The following is a 15,077-nucleotide window of genomic DNA, read 5'->3' as shown; positions in this document are numbered from 1 at the left end:
CCGAAGTGATTCTCTAAGTGAGTATAGTTAGATGTTCGAGAGTCTGATGGTTGAGGACTGTTCTTGAACCTGGTGGTACGATTCCTGAGGCACCTGTACCTCCTTCCTGATTGAGCATGGTCTGGATGGTGCGGGTCCTTGATGTTTGATGCTGGTCTCTGTTGGCAATGCTGCATATACATATGTCCAAGGGCGTGGAGAGTTTTGCTGTGATGAACTGGGCTGAATCCACTACCTTTCGCAGGATTTTTCGCTCAGAGGTTTTGGTGTTCCCATATCAAGCCACGATGCAGCCATGTTTGCCATGGTTCCCAATGTCATATCAAATCTCTGCAGACTCTAGCGCTGTCATGCTTTCTTTGTGCTAGCATTGATATGATGTGTCCAGGACAGGTTCTCCAAGATCAAGGCACCCAGAAATTGGAAGTTGCTGACTTTAAATCTTCTGGTTTTCCTTTCCTCAAGTCTGCAAGCATCTCCTTTGTCTTCATGATATTGAGTGAAAGGTTGTATGTGCAGGGAAGTATCTGACAGGAATCATTTCCTTACTCAGAGATATTCTGTGCAGGCCTCTGTCTGATTGACTGCACAAACCTTTACATTTAATTTAAATGTAGACATATGTACAGCCCTTTTGGCCCTCGAGCCAGTGCCGCCCAATTATACCCAATTGACCTACAACCACCTGGCATGGTTGGCGTAGTGGTTAACACAACCCCTTTACAGTGCCCAGTGATTGGGACCGGGTTTGAATCCCGCACTGTCTGTAAGGAGTTTGTATGTTCTCCCCTGTGTCTGCATGGGTTTTCCCCGGGGCGGGGGGGGGGGGGGTGTTCCAGTTTCCTCCCACCCTTTGAAACATACCAGGGTGTAGATTAATTGGGTTTAAATTGGGCGGCACGTACTTGTGAGCCAAAATGGCCTGTTACTGTGCTGTTTGGCTAAATTTAAAAATTTTAATTTAACCTGGTATGTTTTGGATTTTTGGAGGAAACCAGAGCACCTGGAATTTGAACTGGGGTCACTGGCACTGTAATGGTGTGGTAACACCATCTTTGAAACATTTTAATTGTATGTAACCTCTACCTCTTCCTATGGCAGCTCTTTCCACAAACTCAGTGAAGAAAACTTGCCTCTCAGGTTCTCTTTAAAATTTTGCCCTCTCACTTTAAAACTGTCTTCTAGTTTTACATTCACCTGAACTTGGAAAAAGATTGTGACCATCCACCTATGTCCTTCAGCTTACTTTGGTCCAGGAAGACAGTTCCAGCCTATCTACTCAAACCGCTAACCTCAGCAATATCCTTGTGAAAATTTTCTACAACCCTTCTACCTTACCCCCAGCTCACTCAATTCGACAGCTCTTCCAAGGTCCCCGCCATTTACTGAGCAAATCCTGCCCTTGTTTAACTTCACGAGATGCAACTTGTGTGAGTGAAGTTCTAGCTCCCATTCCCAGTTCATTTAGATCCTGTTGTAACCTTGGACAACCTTTTTCTCTGTCCATTGCACAGATCTTGTTGTCATCTGCCAGCTGAGTAATCAGGTCACCTACCTAATTGGACCAAAAGGTGGGTTGGGAAAGTTACCAAGGAACAGGGCTTCGGTTTCACTGAGGTTCACTCTGTCCTGGTTTGAGTTGGCTGCATCATTTCGGATTTAATGTCGAAGTACATACAGGGTATCCTTCACATCCAGGCCTGAGATTCTTCCTCCTGCAGGCCAGACAGAATTACCACATATTGGCTGTTCAAAAAAAAACTGGTACACAATGTTGTACATATAAAGAGATAAAGAAATGTAAACAACTGATTGCAATACAGAGAGGATAAAAACAATCAATAAAATGCTCAAGTCTGAGTCATTAAATGAGCCCCTGATTGAGTTTGTCATTGAGGAGTCTGATGGTGGAGGGGTAGCAGCTGTTCCTGAACCTGGTGGTGAGAGTCTTGTGGCACCGATACCTCTTTCCTGATGGCAGCAGTGAGAACAGATCATGTACTGGGTGGTGTGGATCCTTGATGACTGCTGCTGCTCTCTGATGGCTATGTACCAAAAGTAGTAAATCTAGACCAAACTAGATATTCTTTTTTTTAAATTTTTTTTATTTTTCACACTATAAACCATATTGATCAAGATACATACATTTTCCTTCTTAAATATATACAGTGTTGTTTTCTCCCCCCCCTTCCCTCCTCCCCTCTCTCCCTCCCTACCTCCCCTCCCATTTATTTAAAGTTCAGAATATAAGATACATTAAACCCGTCAAACAATGTTGTCACTCAATAAAAATAAACAAGAAATTCCACTGAGTCAATTCTTTTCATTATCTTCTCCTTCTGTCATTTTAGGTGGTAGATGTCCACGGTAGGTTTTCTCTATTATGTTTCATGTATGGCTCCCATATTTGTTCAAATATTGTAATGTTATTTCTTAAATTATAGGTTATTTTTTCTAATGGAATATATTTATTCATTTCTATATACCATTGTATTCTCAAGTTATCTTCTAATTTCCAGGCTGACATAATACATTTTTTTGCTACAGCTAGGGCTATCATAACAAATCTTTTTTGTGCACCATCCAAATTGAGTCCAAATTCTTTGGTTTTTATGTTACTTAGGAGGAAGATCTCTGGGTTTTTTGGTATATTGCTTTTTGTGATTTTATTTAATATCTGGTTTAGATCTTCCCAAAAATTTTTCACTTTCTCACATGTCCAAATTGCATGAATTGTTGTTCCCATTTCCTTTTTACAGCGAAAATATCTGTCAGATACTGTTGGGTCCCATTTATTTAACTTTTGGTTGAGGTGTAATGTATAGCCTGTGTATCCAGTTATATTGTATCATACGTAACCTCGTGTTTATTGTATTTCTCATAGTTCCTGAGCATAACTTCTCCCATTTTTCATTCTTTATCTTTATGTTTAGATCTTGTTCCCATTTTTGTTTAGTTTTACCATTTGTTTCCTCATTCTCCTTTTCTTGTAGTTTAATATACATGTTTGTTATAAATTTTTTGATTATCATTGTGTCTGCAATCACATATTCAAAATTACTTCCCTCTGGTAACCTCAGACTGCTTCCCAATTTGTCCTTCAAGTAGGATTTCAGTTGGTAGTATGCCAACACTGTATCATGAGTTATATTATATTTATCCTTCATTTGCTCAAAGGATAATAATTTATTTCCCGAAAAACAATTTTCTATTCTTTTGATCCCTTTTTTCTCCCATTCTCTAAAGGAAAGGTTATCTATTGTAAAAGGGATTAGCTGATTTTGCGTCAGTATTAGTTTTGGTAGTTGATCATTTGTTTTATTCCTTTCTACATGAATCTTCTTCCAAATGTTGAGCAGATGATGCAATACTGGAGAATTCCTATGTTGTACCAATTTTTCATCCCATTTATATAATATATGTTCAGGTATCTTCTCCCCTATTTTATCTAGTTCTAATCTAGTCCAATCTGGCTTTTCCCTTGTTTGATAAAAATCTGATAGGTATCTTAATTGTGCGGCTCTATAATAATTTTTAAAGTTTGGTAGTTGTAAGCCTCCTTGTTTATACCATTCTGTTAATTTATCTAGTGCTATCCTCGGTTTCCCCCCTTTCCATAAAAATTTTCTTATTATTTTCTTTAACTCCTTGAAGAATTTCTCTGTTAAGTGTATTGGTAATGCCTGAAATAGGTATTGTATCCTTGGGAAAATGTTCATTTTAATACAGTTTATCCTTCCTATCAGTGTTAGTGGTAAGTCTTTTCAATGCTCTAAGTCATCTTGTAATTTTTTCATTAGTGGATAATAATTGAGTTTATATAGATGGCCGAGATTTTTATTTATTTGTATACTTAGATATCGCATTGGTTGCGTTTGCCATCTGAATGGTGATTCTTTTTTAAATTTTGAGAAATCCGCATTATTCATTGGCATTGCTTCGCTTTTATTTGCATTAATCTTGCACCCCGACACTTCTCCATATTCCTTCAATTTCCTATGTAATTCCTTTATTGATATTTCTGGTTCTGCTAAGTATACTATAACGTCATCTGCAAATAAACTGAATTTATATTCCTTGTCTTTTATTTTTATCCCTTTTATTTTATTTTCTGTTCTTATCAGTTCTGCTAGTGGTTCTATGGCTAATGCGAACAATAAGGGAGATAGTGGGCATCCCTGCCTTGTTGATCTGCTTAAGTTAAATTGTTTTGATATATATCCATTTACTGTCACTTTTGCCAATGGCCCCTTATATAATGCTTTAATCCAATTAATATATTTCTCTGGTAAGCTGAATTTTTGTAGTACTTTGAATAAATAATTCCATTCTACTCTGTCAAAGGCCTTATCTGCGTCTAAAGCAACCGCTACTGTTGGAGCTTTATTTCTTTCCACTGCATGAATTAAGTTAATAAATTTACAGATATTGTCTGTTGTTCGTCTTTTTTTAATAAATCCAGTTTGGTCTAGATTTACTATTTTTGGTACATAGTCGGCTAATCTGTTTGCTAATAGTTTAGCTATTATCTTATAATCTGTGTTAAGTAAAGATATTGGTCTATATGATGCTGGTGCAAGTGGATCTTTCCCTGTCTTTGGTATTACTGTAATTATTGCTGTTTTGCATGAATCTGGTAAGCTTTGTGTTTTATCAATCTGGTTGATTACTTCCAGAAGGAGAGGAATTAATACATCTTTAAATGTTTTATAGAATTCTATTGGGAATCCATCCTCTCCTGGTGTTTTATTATTCGGTAGTTTTTTTATTATCTCTTGTATTTCTTCTATTTCAAATGGTTCTGTTAATTTATTTTGTTCCTCTGTTTGTAATTTCGGTAGTTCAATTTTAGTTAAAAATTCATCTATTTTGTCTTCTTTCCCTTTGTTTTCAATTTGATATAATTGTTCGTAGAATTCTCTGAAGTTTTCATTAATCTCCGTTGGATTATATGTGATTTGCTTGTCTTTTTTCCTTAATGCCAATACCATTCTCTTAGTTTGTTCTGTCTTAAGCTGCCACGCTAGAATTTTGTGCGTTTTTTCTCCTAGTTCATAATATTTCTGTTTTGTCTTCATTATGTTCTTCTCCACCTTATATGTTTGTAGTGTTTCATATTTTATTTTTTAATCTGCCAATTCTCTTCTTTTAGTTGTGTCTTCCTTCATTGCTAATTCTTTTTCTATATTTGCTATTTCCCTTTCCAACTGCTCTGTTTCCTTGATTGTAGTCTTTCTTCATCTTAGTTACATAACTTATTATTTGCCCTCTGATGAATGCTTTCATTTCGTCCCATAGTATAAACTTATCTTTCACTGATTCCGTATTTATTTCAAAGTACATTTTAATTTGTTGTTCAATTAATTCGCTAAAATCCTGCCTTTTAAGTAGCATGGAGTTTAATCTCCATCTATACATTCTTGGTGGGATGTCCTCTAACTCTATTGTCAATATCAGGGGTGAGTGGTCCGATAATAGTCTAGCTTTATATTCTGTTTTCCTAACTCTGTCTTGCATGCGAGCTGATAACAGGAATAGGTCTATTCTTTAGTATGTTTTATGTCTACCCGAATAATATGAATATTCCTTTTCCTTTGGGTGTTGTTTCCTCCATATATCCAAAAGTTGCATTTCTTGCATCGATTTAATTATAAATTTGGTTACTTTGTTCTTTCTGTTAATTTTTTTCCCAGTTTTATCCATGTTTGAATCCAAATTAAGGTTGAAATCCCCTCCTATTAGTATGTTCCCTTGCGTGTCTGCTATCTTCAAAAAAATATCTTGCATACATTTTTGATCTTCTTCGTTAGATGAATATACATTGAGTAAATTCCAAAACTCCGAATATATCTGACATTTTATCATTACATATCTCTCTGCTGGGTCTATTATTTCCTCTTCTATTTTAATTGGTACATTTTTATTGATTAATATAGCTACTCCTCTGGCTTTTGAATTATACGATGCTGCTGTTAAATGTCTTATCCAATCTCTCTTTAATTTCTTGTGTTCCACTTCAGTTAAGTGTGTTTCTTGTACGAATACTATATCAATTTTTTCTTTTTTCAGTAAATTTAGCAGTTTCTTCCTTTTGATTTGGTTATGTATTCCATTAATATTTAAAGTCATATAGTTCAACATAGCCATTTCATACTTTGTTTATCTTTCCTTTCCGTTTCCTCATCATCACCTTTCCTTCTTATCCATTTCTGCTTTCTTTTTTTGAACACTTTATAAGACAACATTTCTAAAACATAAATCATTTCCCTTATTCTCCTATCTAAAATTCCTTTAACCCCACTATCCCCTCCCCTTCCTGAGTTGCCCTTTGTCCCTTGTCGGGCAACCACATCTCCCCTCTCCATTTGGATTTGCGAATTCACTTGCAAGCGTCAACTGATTTCGCAGTGACTGTAACTCTTCCCCACCCAGCCCCCCCCAGAAAAGATTTTAATCTTCATATACAACAAAGGTCACTCTCTTAATTCCCCCCATACATCCTTTCTTCCCTTTCTTTCCCTTCTCAGTTCTTACCTATATTCTATTTTTTTAAATATATACATACACACATACACACACACATATATATATATATATATATATATATATACCTACATACACACATACATATAGTTTGTGGTCATTTTTGTTCTTGTTACATATCTTCCTCTCTCTGTCTGTTTTGTAGTTGTTCTGCAAATTTTCTTGCCTCCTCCGGATCCAAGAATAGTCTGTTTTGCTGCCCTGGAATAACTATTTTAAGTACCGCTGGATACTTTAGCATAAATTTATATCCTTTTTTCCATAGGATCGTTTTTGCTGTATTAAACTCCTTCCTCTTCTTCAGGAGTTCAAAACTTATATCTGGATAGAAAAAAATTTTTTGACCTTTGTATTCCAGTGGTTTTTTGTCTTCTCTTATTTTCCTCATTGCTTTCTCCAATATATTTTCTCTTGTTGTATATCTTAAGAATTTTACTAGAATGGATCTTGGTTTTTGTTGTGGTTGTGGTTTAGGAGCTAATGTTCTGTGTGCCCTTTCTATTTCCATTTCTTCCTGTAATTCTGGTCTTCCTAAGACCCTGGGGATCCATTCTTTTATAAATTCTCTCATATTCTTGCCTTCTTCATCTTCCTTAAGGCCCACTATCTTTATATTGTTTCTTCTATTATAATTTTCCATTATATCTATCTTCTGAGCTAACAGCTCTTGTGTCTCTTTAACTTTTTTATCAGATTCTTCTAATTTCTTTTTTAAGTCATCTACTTCCATTTCTACGGCTGTTTCTCGTTCTTCCACCTTGTCCACTTTTTCCTATATCTGACATGATCATCTCTAATCTATTCATTTTTTCTTCTGTACTTTTTACTCTTCTTTTTTTTTCACTGAATTCTTGTGATTGCCATTCTTTTACTGATTCCATATATTCTTTAAAAAAATATATATCCATGTACTTGCCCTTCCCTTCATCTTCCATTTCTCTGTGTTCTTCCTCTTCTTCTTCTGAGTCCACTCCAGGATCTGTGTCCTTTACCTCTGTCTCTTCTGGTTTTTTTGTTGGTTTTTTTGTTTTATTTTGTTGGGTATTTTTGGTCTTCTTATTTTTACTAGAAGTGTCTTGCTGCTGGTCTTCTTCCTCTGGGTTGGTCATCTGTTGTTTCTTTGATTTCTTTTTACTCTCTTCTTTCTTGCTCTTGTTATTTTCTGTGTTTTCCTCTTGCTGCTTTGTTGTGGTTGTCAATTTCAGCTGTGGAGATCGACTCCTCAGCTGGTCCCCCCTCCCGTCAGTGTTATTTTTGTCATGCGCGGTTGCGCACTTTTGTTTGGCTCCGTGAGCCATTTTTGTAGTCCCAAGTTCGGGGCTTCAACTGACCTTAGGGAGCGGGCTTCTCTCTCCGTGGCGGACCTTCTCCGACGTCCTTTTTTCTTCTCTTCTTCCCATTGCTTTTGGCTTTTCTTTTTTTGCTGCCATTTTCTCCACACATTTATTTTCACTTTATTTTGGTTTTTGTGTTTGTGCCTTTGTTTTTCACTGTCTTTTTTTTACTTTTCTGGAGAGGGCTGGAGTTCCCCGACCGGCCACTACTCCATCACGTGTCTCCTCTCCCCCTGAAGATGTTCTTGATGGCAGGAAGAGGTTTGCCTGTGATGTTCTGAGCTGTGTCCATTACTTTGCAGGGCTTTATGCTCGGGAGTATCAAAAGGTCCAATATAGCTCACAAAATGGGCCAAAAGGGAGAGGGCAGCTTCACTTAACAAGGTTTGATGGGAAAGTTTCCCCATTTCCCACTTGACAATTTGGGTTGGGCTACTGATGTCCATGAAGAGCAGAAAGGTCCATTAACAGATTCCTTCCCTTGGAAAGCAGGTCCACCATATATGTGTGAGATATTCTGGCAAAGGCTACATGACCAGACATGTGTCTATCCCACAGGTGTGCAATCATATCTCTGAGTAGAACAAGGCTGTCGGAGAACTTCTTGGTGGGTACAGTGTAAGTCTGTCGGAGAACCTCCTAGTGGGTACGGTGTAGGTCTGTTGGAGAACTTCCTGGTGGGTACAATGTAGGTCTGTCAGAGAACTTCCTGGTTGGTACAGCATAGGTCTGTCGGAGAACTTCCTGGTGAGTATGATGTAGGTCTGTTGGAGAACTTCCTGGTGGATACGGCATAGATCTGTCAGAGATCTTCCTGGTGGGTATGGTACAGGTCTGTCAGAGAACTTCCTGGTGGGTACGGTGTAGGTCTGTTGGAAAACTTCCTGGTGGATATGATGTAGGTCTGTTGGAGAACGTTCTGATGGGTACGATGTAGGTCTGTCAAAGAACTTCCTGGTGGGTACAGTGTAGGCAATAGACAATAGGTGCCGGAGTAGGCCAATTGCCCGTCGAGCCAGCACTGCCATTTATCGGATCATGGCTGATCTTTCCCTTTCAATAATCAATCCCAGCCTTATCCCCATAAACCTTAACTCCCCTGCCCACAAGAGCCTTATCCAACTCTCTCTTAAATCTATCCAGCGAATTTGCCCCCACTACTCTCTGTGGCAATACATTCCACCGATCCACAACTCTCTGGGTAAAATAATTTCTCCTCATTTCTGTCTTAAATGGAAATGGCCTTCCCTGGATTCTTAAACTATGCCCTCTAGTCCTAGTCTCTCCCATCATTGGGAACATATGCTCTGATTTCACCCTGTCAAGCCCTTTGATAATCCTAAATACCTCAGTCATGTCTCCCCTCATCCTTCTAAACTCCATCGCATATAATCCCAGTCTTTCTAACCTATCCGCATATGACAATCCTGCCATCCCGGGAACTAACCTTGTAAACCTGCATAGCACTCCCTCTATAGCAAGTATGTCCTTTCTTAAATATGGGGACCAGAACTGGACACAGTACTCCAGGTGAGGTCACACCAGGGCCCTGTCTGTCGGAGAACTTCCTGGTGGGTACAGTGTAGGTCTGCTGGAGAACCTCCTGGTGGGTATGGCGTAGGCCTGTCGGAGAACTTCCTGGTGGGTATAGTGTAGGTTTGAATACCTACCCAAAGCAGGCCTGGCAGATTGACAATAATCTTGGATGAATCTTATAATTCCCATTCAGCAGCGAGATGGGTTGACAACTTCTGTTCTCTTCCCTCTCTGCCTTTCTATGTGTATTAGAGGTTGGTGATGCCTTTCCTTATGGGTTCTGTCCTGTTTCCAGCTAGAAGTATCACCTTTCCCACCTCCAGCAGGCCAGTGCCCTTCCAGTACCACAGAGCCAAGTACAACTTTGCTGGCAAGCCCTCATCTGCTGCTAAATTTCGTGACAGGTTCATGACAATAAATTTTGATTCTGAGTGGGCAACCATTGTCAACCCTTCGAGCTTTAGCCAACAGCCCAGATCCTCCAGTTTGTCCTCCTCGAATTCACTGTCAGTTCAGACAGGAGGCTCTGGGAGACTGTGCTGGCCATCATCTTCAAATCACCCATGCCCAGAACGGAAGCATTTCTGTGTTGTGCATTGAGGATGGCACCGAGATCTTCTTCCAATGGCTTTTTGATCTCTGAGCTCCTGTTTCAGTGCGGAAAATCTTGATCAGAAGATGGCAAGTTGTATGGCTATGGTGTTTAAACATAGTAACTGATGATTTCCTGGGTGATTTGAGAGGTAATGTGAGTTGCACTGGGAAGGATAATAGATTTTCTTCCATGAGATCAGATGGGGTTTTGCAACAATTCATTAATTTCATGGGCATGTTATGAGACATTTGTTTTTTTTAATGAATGTTCCAGATGGTTTTTGTAACTGAGTTTAAATATCCCAGATTCAATGGTGGGTTTTGTAATCCTATTTCAGGATTAATAGACCAGACCTGCGGGTGGAAATGAAACCACAATGCTACAATTTGATTTTGACTCATATCTGCAGTCTGCAGCTTTGCTGTGCATATGAAGTATTGGATTTAAAGTACATAGAGCCATCCAGCACAGAACAGGCACCAACTTGTCCTTGCCGACCAAGTTGGCATTCTGGCCCATTCCCACTTGCCTGAATTTGCCTCATCTCCTTCTGAACTCTTCCTATCCACGTATCTGTCCAAACGCCTTTTGAACCCCGTAATTGTAACTGCTTCTATAGCTTCCTCTGGCAATTCACCCCAGATGGGGACTTCCCCCAAGTGAAAAAAGGTGCCCCTCTCTGTTAAATCTTTCCCTGTTTACCTTAAAGGTGTATTCTAGAATCACCTGGCCTTGGAAAAAGACTAGGAGCATTCACCTTATCCATGCCTATAAGGTCACCCTTTCAACTTCTGATGTTCCAGGGAAATAGAGATCCAGCGATTTCCAGTCTTTCCCTATAAATGTAGCCCTCCAGTCCTTGTAACATCTTGGTGAATCTCTTCTGCACTAATGGCATCCTTTGTATTACTGGACACCCATAACTGTGTAACTTATGTGACTCAAGGTTGCGACATCTTCCATAAAAACATGTTATATTATTGTCCCGTGAAGTCCCTCCAGGCTGTGGAACGACGAACCAAATAAGAAGAGCTATTCTTTTAAAGTTCCCTCTGAAATCCACCCCAAATTAATTTTTTTAAAGTTTAGACAAACAGCACAGTAACAGGCCATTTCGGCCCATGAGCCCATGCTACCCAATTACACCCAATTAACCTACAACCCCCAGTGCGTTTCAAACGGTGGGAGTAAACCGGATCAGCCAGGGAAAACCCACGCAGAATGTACAAACTCCTTTCAGACAGCGGGGGATTCGAATCCCTGTCGCTGGTGCTGTAAGTGCGTTGCACTAACCGCTACGCCAACTGTGTCACAATACACATAGCAATAGAAAGCAGTTTGGAGATCTGGGTTTTTTTTCCATATTCTGACAGAAAATTCTAGAAGTTCTCAGCAGAATTAAGCAGGATTACAGGAGAGGGAAACAGAGTAAATGGTTCATATTGATACCTTACATCTGCTTCAGGACAGAAAAAAGCTTGCCAACATAGCTCGTTATCTCTCCTCCTTGCTGTGCTTCCAACATTTTCTGACTTCTTTCAGATGACCAGCTACTGCAGTATAGTTCTGCTTGATGTCTCTGTGCTCTTCCTAAAATCACATAAATCTCTTACTAATTTATGAGGAGAGAGGTTTTGATTTCAATGGACCAATCAGATCAATAGCCACCATAATCCTGTGGATCTTCTGAGACACAAGTAACTCAACATTCAGAGGTTGAGTTTAAATTCAGAAATTTGTATAAAACATTTACATCTTCAAAGGCAAAGATTTTCTCTTTCAGGAAGAGGGACATTTCCTCCCTGCCTTCCCTCATGATCTACTACGAGTTAATTACTCACCGAAGGTTAATAATTAAGACCTGGCTGAGAGGTTGTGACAGGACTGGTGATACAAGAGACCTTACAGTCCATCTTAAAATCACATACAGAGCCAGGGTTTCCCACCCTCACACCTCGGTTTTCTAGATTAGAAGTGATGGACCTGTACCGGTAGCATAACCTGGAGGGTTATGGGCATGGGAGTGGGTAGGTGAAACTCGTGGAGTTTCACGTAAATCAGTGCGGACTAGAAGGGCTGATATGGCCTGTTTCCGTACTGTATATTGTTATATGGTTACTAAAGGCCAAGGGCTCACCACTTGAATTGCCAGATGTACTCAGTAGGCACTTTCAGGTGGGCAATTGGCTAGCTTGTAAAGCCGCATATTTTGGCAAAATGCGGCTGTGGGAAGGCCACGTGAATGTGCAGGAGGCGCCTGCAAGGCGAGTTTGTTAACCCTCTCTCCGAGAGGGATAATCCCTGTAGCACAAGTGGCTGCATTTGGATGACAGTCAGCCGGCCAGTGCCTGACAGCTCCTCTCCCAGTCCCCACACTGTCGGGCGGCCGGCGCGGGCTGTAAGCGCGAGAATGTCCCCACACTGATCCCGCTGCCCTGCTCTCTCCCCACTCACAAAGCCAGTTTCCACACTGTCCCCACACTGTCGTGACTGATTTTGGGAAAAGGGGGGCTGGAGCGACCGGCAGGGGAGAAGGGGGCTGGCCGAAACAATGCCGGTACCTGATTCGAGTGCCTCCTTCTCCCCCACTGGCCGCTCCAGCCCCCGTACTCACCCATCATCCGCTCCAGCCTCCTCCCCTGCCGGCCACTCCAGCCTCCGTACTCACCCGCTGGTGCTCCAGCCTCCTCCCCCGCTGGCCACTCCAGCTCCTGTACTCATCCGCCGGCCGCTCCAGCCTCCTTCCCCGCCGGCCACTCCAGCCCCCGTACTCACCTGCCTGCCGCTCCAGCCTCCTCCCCCGCTGGCTGCTCCAGCCCCTGTACTCAACTGCCGGCCGCTCCAGCCTCCTTCTCCCCCACTGGTGTTCCAGCCTCCTCCCCCGCCGGCCGCTCCAGCCCCACTCACGCACCGGTGCTCCAGCCTCCTCTTCCGTCGGCCGCTCCAGCCCCGTGAGTGGGGCGAGAGCGGGGCGCTGATAGCCCATGCTGGCTATCCCAGCTAGCAGCCAGCCATCCTGAATTGACAGCCCAAGGGACAGGAGCCGGAATGCGCTCAGATGCACATCCTGGCGCAGCTGTCCTTGAAGGTGGCCAGCGCTGCACTTTCAACGCTGCCACCTGAACTGCAACTTAAAGGGCCGCTTCTGCTTCTTCAGGCACATTTTTAGTGAAGAATGCACCTGAAAAAGCCTTGTGACTGAACTGTACTCACCAGTACTCTACTGTAGTGTTACAGAATTATAATCTGTTCCCCATTCATACTGTACCCAGAGGAATAAAGTTTCAGACTTGTCACCATCAGTACTGTACCCCAGTGCCCCTCCAGAACTGTACCCTGGTATATAGTTCCTATCAGTACTGTATCCCAGTGATATACCTTGACAGACCTGTCTCCACCAGTACTGTGCCTTGCTATTATACATCATAAGCCTGTCCCCATAAGTACTGTACCCTGTTGATATACATTGACAAGCCATTTCCCATCAGCTCTGTATCTCAGTTATATAGAGTGGAATACTTATGCCCACTTGTACTGTACCCCAGTGATTCAGTGTAGGTTTACATACCAGTGATTCAGTATATGTTTACATACCTGTCCCCACCAGTACCGTTCCCCAGTGATATACATTGACAGACCAGTTCCCATCAGCTCTGTACCCTGTTGATATACATTGACAAATCTGTCTCCACCAGTACTGTACCCTGGTGAATGTACGTTAACAGACCCATCCCCACCAGTATTGTATCTTGGTGATACATATTGACAGGCCCATCCCTACCAGCACTGTATCCCAGAGTTATGCAGTACAGGACCTGGTACTATTAGCACTGGGATCGAGTACATGTTGGCAGATTCAATGATATAGAGAAACAGACTTGTTCCTTCAAAGTTGTACTGAACAGACAGTAACAGACCCATCCCTTTCAATACTACTTCCCAGTGTAAAAACAGTGAAAGACCTGTCCCTATCAACACTCTACCACTGTACCCTAGTGATATATGTTGACAGATCCATCCCCACCAGTACTGTGCCCTGGTGATAAATGTTGACTGACCCGTCCCCACCTGTACTGACTGTGGTGGTATACAATGACAGACCCGTCCCCACCAGCACTGTACAACAGTATTACACCTGAAAATTTATTGAGTTGTTGCAATAGAGCATAGAACATTAGGGATGGCACGGTTTGTATTGCAGTTCGAGCAATGCTGTTACAGCGCCAGTGACTAGGACCCGGGTTCAAGTCCCGCACAGTCGGTAAGGAGCTTGTACGTTCTCCCCATGTCTGTGTGAGTTTCCTTGATGGGGGGAGTCCTGTTTCCTCCCTCCGTTTGAAATGTTCAGGGGGTTGTAGGTTAATTGGTGTATTTTAGGGGCATGGTTTTATGGACTGGAATGGCCTGTTACCATGCTGTAGGTCAAAAGAAAATAACAGCATGTCACAGGAACAGGCCTTATGGCCCATCATGTCTGTGCCAACCATGTTGCCAATCTTATTCAAATTTCAACCCATTTGCCTGTTCATTGTCTCTCCATTCTCAGCCTGTTCACGTGTTTCCCAAAATGCCTCTAAGTGTCATTATTGCAGACACTTCCTCCACCCCCAGCAACCTGGTCTAGGCACTTGCTATGAAAAAGAGCTCTAAAATCTCCTTTTAACCTTCCCCCTGTTACCTATGCCCTCTGCTATTTGACCCTCCCACCCTGGGGGAAAAAAACCTTCTTTGACTCTCTTATAATTTTGTAAACTTCTGCCAGGTCTCTGATGCTCCAGAGAAAACTATCTAAATTTGTCCACCCCCCCTCCTGGCTGCTGATGTTCTCCAATCCTGGCCACAGCCTGGTGAACCTCCTCTGCACCTTCTCCAAAGGCTTCTCATTCTTCCTAGAGTGTGGTGACCAGAACTCCAAATGTGGCCTGACCAAAATTTTATTCAGCCGTAGCTCGATTTTCCAATGTTTACACCCTATGTCCCCACTGATGAAGGAAAGGAGGCCGTATGCCTTTCTTTGTCGCTGTGTTAACCCTTTCAGGATGCGGTGTAACAGGAAGGATATTCTGGTG

This window comes from Narcine bancroftii, chromosome 12 (genome assembly GCF_036971445.1).
Source record: "Narcine bancroftii isolate sNarBan1 chromosome 12, sNarBan1.hap1, whole genome shotgun sequence".
NCBI classification, from domain to species: domain Eukaryota; kingdom Metazoa; phylum Chordata; class Chondrichthyes; order Torpediniformes; family Narcinidae; genus Narcine; species Narcine bancroftii.
The sequence above is the reverse complement of the archived record's forward strand: the minus strand, read 5'-3'. Positions refer to the sequence as shown.